The 7843-nt window shown below is 35.9% G+C and overlaps 1 long non-coding RNA gene across 2 annotated transcripts; it reads right to left on the bottom strand.

Moving 5' to 3' along the window:
• Window positions 1-3655: 3655 nt before the first annotated feature.
• Window positions 3656-5280, bottom strand: LOC140684003 (uncharacterized). Of its 2 annotated transcripts, XR_012055778.1 has the most exons (3): window positions 5178-5280; window positions 4337-4503; window positions 3656-4157 (listed from the first exon to the last, which is right to left on the bottom strand). It is a non-coding gene; the product is annotated as an uncharacterized lncRNA (long non-coding RNA). The 2 variants fall into 2 exon arrangements; XR_012055777.1 differs by having other exon boundaries at window positions 3656-4503.
• Window positions 5281-7843: the final 2563 nt, after the last annotated feature.

Genomic DNA, 7843 nt, shown 5'->3' with positions numbered 1-7843 from the left:
TTTTGGAAGCAAATTCTTTAAACAAATATTTATGACTAGGAATGAAAGATGCAATGAAAGGACAAGTGCTATGAAATGGCTTCTGAAGTTAGTTTTGCTCAAGTTCTTATTCCTAATAAGAGCACAGATAGTGCCTATGCTAAGGAAGAGTGAACGGAATTTTTTGCTTGTGAAGTTTCCAAAAGAAGTTGTACTTTTTCCTAAAATAACCTAAAGTGATAGGAAAAACTTTTCTCTTAAAAAGAAGCATATCCAAAGTGTTTCCTCCCTGAGGATTTCTCAGTCTAGAAAAAAAAAGGATGTTTTTTCCAACGGTTTTCAACATGCTTGTGTGTCTGCCTAGTGTTTTGCATCTGACAGTCAAATACTGCTGGTGAGAACCATCAGTTCCTTCAAGGACTTGGCATTGCAGCCAATTTTTAACCCAAGTGACTATAAAAAGAGGTGACAGTAGCCATCTTTTTGTTGGATTTAGTCAAAACATTCCCAGAAGAGGCAGGAGGGCATGCTGGGAATTCTCTGATGAGCCTGCTGGAAGAATAATTATGTGGCTGGCAGTTTGTTTGCATCATCTTTTGTAGCACTTTCTCAGTGGGTTTTGTGTCATTTGAGCACTCAGCTTTTTGAATTAAAGAATCTTTACTTCCATTGTCTCTTAAGCTAATTCCCAGATTATGCAGTCTTTAATGTGCATTCCAGGGCTGCAGGAGATATTAGTAAACTAAACCACATTTTTCAATATTCCCATTCTTACTTGTAATTAAATTTTCTGCACTGTAGTTGTAACTGAATTACAGAGTCCCCTGTTCTGATTGCAATGCTTACACAAACAATTGGCCCATTTGTGTTTTAACCATGCTTCTTTGAGCAGAATGAATATAAAAATCTTCAATACCTTTTTTTTTTTTGTTAAAATTGCACACATAAACTTTAGTGGGTTTGTTTTTTGGTGGTGATTTTGTTTGTTTGGTTGTTGTTTTTTTTTTTTCATAGTGTAACAAATTACAGCTCAAAAAGCTTGAAGAGCTTTTCAAGAGCAACTTAGTTATCTAGGAAACAAAGTTTGTATAGGAATAAAAATGTATTGCTTGTGACTCTACTCAAATGAGAATCTGCTCTTAGAGAGTTTACTACAATCTATCTTGTTTGTGCACTTGGGGACTTCAGAAGACTTTGTTGGAATGGAGCTGGAAAGAAATTGGATCAATGGCGAAAGCTTAAAAACCCCCATTGTATTGCTATGGAAAAAATAATTAGCATTCTCACAAAGATGACTGAATTGAAACTAGAAACTCATCTTAAAAGCAAAACTACCTTTGATAAGAATCCTGCACAAAACACAATAAGGCATAAAAGGCCCTGTGGAATCCTATTTTTTTCTGCATGTGCTTCCCAATTGCTCTCTTTGCTAATGGGTCACTTGGGATGTGTCTTGTTTCCAGCAGCTGAACTAGGGCATCGTAGGAAGACAGCAGGGATCCAAAGATTCCCTAAAAGATGTGCTGGTGCTGTAACCAGTTTCTTGAAGGGGGAAATCACTCCCTATCTGCTTCACCTTGTGGTCACTTGCACTGCAGCAATATAACTTGACCCACCAGCCAGAATCAGCCTCAACAACCTGCTCCTGACAGAAGTTAGCACTGGAGAAAAATCCCAGGATATTAACTTTTTGACAGTATAGAAATTATAGCTTTATACAGAGAAAGTTGCTATTCTTCATTCCATTCATTTGAAATTTGACTTAACTGTGAAACCAGAGGATTTATATACCTTTTAAATGTTCAGTAAATTAGGGTAATTCATATTCTTCTGAATACTGAATGTCTGTCAGAGGTCAATTATGTGTTTTGTGATCCTTGTATGATTATTTTTTCTTATATTTTTTATTCTTGAGCTTTTGAACTTCCTTTTATTTTATTTTCCATTAACAAACCCATTCTAGCTCAGGCCTACATTATTTAAAAGTAAATTTCATTATCATTTTATCTAACCTCCTTTATATTGAAGGCTCACTGATCTTCAATTTACAGTGATTTTAATTTAAAATTCCCTCCCAAAGTACAATAAAAAGAACCTCTAAAATCCTTTTGTAAATAATAGCTAGCTATAGCAGGATTGCGAAGAAAGGTTTTGTGGTTGAAATAAGGATAAATAGACTGGGAGGAATGCAGAGAGATTTTTCTGGGCAGTCCAGTGAAGTTTCATTTCAGAGGCGGCCAAAGGCAACTTCCTAAAGCTCAGTCTTTCCAAGTGCTGGGGAGATTCAGTAAATTACAAAAAGGCCACCAATAGGACATGTTGCTCTCAGAAGGCACCATAAACACTTGAAGGAATCACTTTATCAATTTTACTTCACAACTTTTGTCTTTCTAAATTCTAAACTTTACAATAAAAGAAGAAAAAAAAAAATTACAACAGGATAACTAACATCAGTTTTTATGGTATATTTTTCCTAATATTGCCTGACTTATAGTATAAATATCCTTTCTTTGGTTCCAGGCAGAAGAGTTCATGAGCTCCTAACACATGCCAGATGCAATGGGCTTCACTAATTATTCATATCTACACACCTTCTCCTCTCAACCAATGAAACACCACCACAGACATACCAAAGAAAGTGAATTAAAGTGAAAAAGTTTATCTATAGCACATGAAATCCAGGCTCGCTGATACTCTGTTGTTCTGCAGCTGCTTGCTTTTACTACTGGTTTCTTTGTATTATCTTTGGCTTGGTCAACACAAGAGACAAAAGACCCTTCGGTGTATGAAGGGTCAGTTATTCTGAATTGAATCCATGAAAACCTATGTGGACATACCACCTTCTGATCTGCAATTAGACTTGGGCACGAAGTCTAGATTTATAAATCTGGTGGGTAAACTTATGGCAGCACTTAAAAATGACAGTGCTTTGATAAAATGAGAGATTCTAGGGTGGATTCCAGATTTATAGTTTTGTGGCTAGACTGCTGTGGTAATTGGGGACTTACTATCATGATCTTCATCAAATTATTTTTTCTTTTTTTATTGTTCAAACAGAGTGGGTTTTTTCCATCTTCCATTTTATTTTATGGATTTTGATCTTACTAGCAGGTTGGAACGCTGTGTTTAGTTCTCTTATGTGTTAGGAAGGACCAAAGAAAATAAGTAATTAAAGAAAAAATGGGAAGTACAAAGAAGGTCTCGTGTGGGTAGATTGGGAAAGGGGAGAAGCAGACAACAACAATAATTGGCAATAAATGCACACCTCATCAGCAAGCAGTTATTGAGCTATTATTCAAAGCAGTATTCTCTTACCCCAGTAGGTCTGCCTTTCCTTACTTGGGTTTGGAAGAGAGTTTCTAGGTGTATTCTCACGAGGCCCTGACACATCTAAATTTCCTATGTGGTAACTTTAGGTCATATGGTGCCTGAAAGAAATTCTCACATTATGAATTTGTCCAAACACGGAAATTATTTATGTTGCAGTTTCCTCTCTTTCCCCCTTTTTCACTGAAACCTTTCACCCAGTTTTACAGTGTCTTGCAAGACTAAATCCTTATCATTTAAGGATCATTTAATTGCTGGAAATTAAGTGATACATTAGCAGCTTATGTCCCATTCACTTCTTTGCATTCATCTTTTACTAAGAGGGAAAATTATGTAACCAGAGAAGCAATAGATTTGCTGGTTTTATTTCAATATAAAACAATTAATTTTAAAACAGGCATAAATTTACACAGTATTTCTCAGAAAATTAAATTATTTCCTTCGACTGCAGAAAGGCACAAATGATCATGTTGGCTGCACACTTAAACTCCTCAGTGGCAGACAGTTGTTCTTGGCCAGTCCTTAATTACTGGAGAGGTATAAGATACTTCCAAGAAGTTTGAGGACATTTGTTCTGACCTGCAGTAATACCTAAAGAATTTGGCAAAAAAGTCTAGCTGCAAATATTAACTTTCTCAAGATTAAATACCCCATTTATCATAATGATCTGACAGTGATTTCCCAGTAGATGAGAGAACTAGAACCTGTAAATTGTCAGCTGCATGGTGCTTCGTGAGACCAACAGGACAGAGAGGCAAAGAAAAACTGTGTGAGACCCTTGTTTAATGCTCCCTTCTCTGCTACAAAGGGAGCCCATATGTTCCATAATCCCTGACAGGCAAGTTTTTCCACTGAAAAACAAGAAAAATTATTATATAGAGTGAGAGAGGTGAGAGTGAGAAATCAAGAAAAGGAAAATTATTTTATTTCCTGGAGTTAGGGATTACTATACTAAGACTGTTTTTACTAATATAAAACTAATTGCAAAAATTAAACAGGGAGAAGGAACAGGAGGTTCCCAGAAACTTACCTCTGGCAGGACAAGGAAAAACATTGCCCTCGTTTTTCCTTCTGACCAAATTCAGATGGACAATGTTGTGAGGATGGTGTGAATAACTCTGTGCTTCTGGTTCCCATGAAGCATTTTTCACACATTTTGGTCTATAGGGTGCTCATATTCGTAAGCATTCAAATGACCTAAAAATAAAAGAAGCAAAAATTTTGTAGGGGAAAATTCCAGTTATTCACAGACATTGTCTGGGTTCCAGTAAATCAAGCCCATGCCACACTATAACTAAGCCACAATTCACTTTGACAGGCATACTTTTTATTTTTCATTTTGGGAGTTTGTTGGATTTTTTTTTTTTTTAATGATCTTGGATGTTTTTTTACTATTAATTAAGGAAAAACTTAAAATAGAAGCATTATTCCTCTTCATTTTATTATGAATTAACTCCTAATTCTTTGTGAAATCTCTCAAGTTATTATGTAATGGGTTACATCAGAAAGCTCTGATTTAGATTCTTATGTGATTAAACACTACATTATATAAACAGAGCAACACAACTTCATTTTAAATATTAATAATAAAATTTCATTATGGAAATTAATTCACATAGGCGTAAAAATCATGTTTTATAGTCATCTACTAAGGATTTGTGCACACAAAAATTTGTCATTATTCAGCAGTACAAAAGATCACATTTTCTTTCTTGAAAACACAGTTTCAAAATCAATGCTGTAGAAATCACTGTCTCCACTCAGGATAAAGCAACACACTACATCCAGAAATATCATCCATGTAGCAAAGAGAAATATGTTTAGCCAAAAGTCCAATCCAAAGGAATAGGGTGAAAATATTCCCTGTTTACCAGCAGAAGGAAGTTTAATTCCATGCCATAACATTGCAATAGTGCATCAGAGGCAAGAAAGCAACATACACCAGAAAGTCCATGCAGCAACAACCAGCTTGGTTGGGACCTCTCTTCCTTATGCAGATCAGAAGGTTGATGAGGTTGATCCTCATTGGTCAAGCCAGTGACATCTGGTCAACCAACCAATAGCAGATTGAATTCCTCATGGGCCTCACTGGTCAAGTTATGTAAGTGAGGTAATTGTATAATCAATCACATAATTCAATTATAAAGTTGCGATTATTTATAACTGTAAGGCCTACAGGCCAGTTGTAGGCCACCACAGCTGCTCATGTCATTGATGTCATTGGAGGTAATAAGCCAATGAAAATTCTGTGGCAGCAAAAGGAAATTCTTTCTTCCAAATGGAAAATTCAGAACAGATAAAATAAAAGTTGTATATATTTAACAAGAAAAAAAAAAAAAAAGTAAAAATCCAGAGAAATACTAACAGTAAGATTAAATCTTCACATTTAATAATAAGATAGTTGCTATTTCCTTGTGAATTTACAAATTCAGATAAAGTTATTTCAGGCTGAAAGTATTAGCAGATTTATTCTCAAATCATAAGCTTGCCACAAATCCTGCACTAAGATCTAAACTGTAACTCCACGTCCTCTAGATACAAGGTGGGTGGGAGTGGATGTGCACACATCCTGTGAGCCTTGGACCACCGCCAAGGCTGCCAGTTCAGACACAACCTCCTTCTGTAACAGCTGAACAGGAGTTAGGAAAAAGGTGATGTCAGCTGAAGTGAGCTGTGAATCAAGCTTTACAAAAAGCAATGTCTGCTTCAGGAGTGTTTGTTTTCAGAGTTTGTTTCAATATGCACAGTGTTCATTATTGCCAATCACCCTGTACCAATTACTGCAACAAGAGATTTCTGTGCTGTGAATGCAGCAGAAAACACAATCATCAGATATGTTCTCTACTCTTCAGTTCTGCTGTTGTTCTCTACAGGACTTCCTAAATACTTGGGACTGCATTATCTTCTTGCCTTTATATTAAATAGGAACATGCCCAGATACCACTTAGCAGACACCACCATTTCTATGGCTTTGATTGCTGATAGAATTTTTTCTTTTTTGTGGAGTCTTTCCTGCATAATTTAGAAATGTGACCTCCATTAAATATTCAGAAAGGAGCAAAAGAAACTCTTCTTTCAAATGGAGCAGGTTCTTTTGAAATGGAAACTAATGTGAAATAGGTTGCTGAGAAGAATTACAGGCAGTGGTAGAATGCCCTATACCCAGAAAATTGGAAGAATTTTAGAAGTTCCTACACAATTGCACCACTAAGAAGATGAGAAATCAAATATTTTTTCTTTATTTTTCCTCATTGGAAAATAAAAAGAAAAGGTCTGGTATCAGAATGCAAAATAGAAACACTGGAAACAAATTTTAGGACATTTAAATGGACAGTACATTTTTTCCAACCTTCCTAGAAGAGAGTGCTGTAAAGAACACATTCTAAATTACCCCAAAATTATTTTCTATATGTCTGTGATATATGAGACAAGTCAAGATAGGATCATAATTGTGAGGCAGACAAACATTTTGTTCTCATAATGGAAAATTCCAATAGCTTAAGACTTTTTAATTAGAGCACTGAATCTCTGCTGCTGTACCAAGTTCCTTCTACCAGTGCACAGCTGATTTAGTGACTACCCAGGCCCTTCCTGCGTTTATTAAATCAAAGGTGAAGGAATTTTCAGGATTATTTCTGAAATTCAATCTATTTAAGGAAAGTAATGGCATTTTCTTCCTCCTCTTTTATAGAATACAGTTTTATAGGTAATTAAATTGAAGGATGATTTTGGACACATTTATGTTACAGTGCTGCTGTTGTTGTGCAAAGTGCAAGTGCTGTAGAGGGGCAAGAGATGCAGCTGCTCTATCCATGGAAGTGCTGCAGTGGTGATGACAAATGGAATTTTCTCCTACCCACGGCACAGAACATGTACATCAATGTCTGTCACACACTCAAGGAAAGGTTAGGCTCAGATGTTTCCTATGTAGTTTCTACCAAACCCAAATGTGTATAAGATTAAAAGATTCTATTATTTACTTGATTGATTATTCCTTTAGCAGTTAAACAGCCAGAAACCACAAAACACTGTCCTATCTACCCAGCATTTTCTCGATTAGCATTACAGACTATCAGCCAGAGTGACCTTTTTCTTCCATTTCTGCATGTGAAACCTGAAGCACATTCTCATGGAGAACAAACAAGTCCTTCAGCATCCTCTAAATATAGGTTTGAAATTGCTGCAATGATTGCCTTCTAATGGAACTATTTCTGAGAAGCTGGGTAAAAAGTGGAGTCAGCAAGATCCCATTTTACTTTCTCTAGATTTTTCTTCCAAGAAATCTCAGGAGGAAGAGAGTGACTTATTATAGACTGAAGTATGTTTTCCTGAGGATGGTTATTTGGGGTATCCTCATCACAGTCTTGGCTATAGATACTTTAAGATTTTATATGAAGCACTGTAATTCCAGAAACACGGATCTAACTTAAGATGAAGAAGCAAAGTAAAAATGTCTTGAATTCACACTTAAGGAAGAGCAGGCTTTGTACACATCTTTGCTTTTCTACATTGCCCTCTGTTAGCAAAATGATATATT

The sequence above is a fragment of the Taeniopygia guttata genome, chromosome 4 (genome assembly GCF_048771995.1).
Source record: "Taeniopygia guttata chromosome 4, bTaeGut7.mat, whole genome shotgun sequence".
NCBI classification, from domain to species: Eukaryota; Metazoa; Chordata; class Aves; order Passeriformes; family Estrildidae; genus Taeniopygia; species Taeniopygia guttata.
This window is presented reverse-complemented; position numbering and strand designations above follow the sequence as displayed.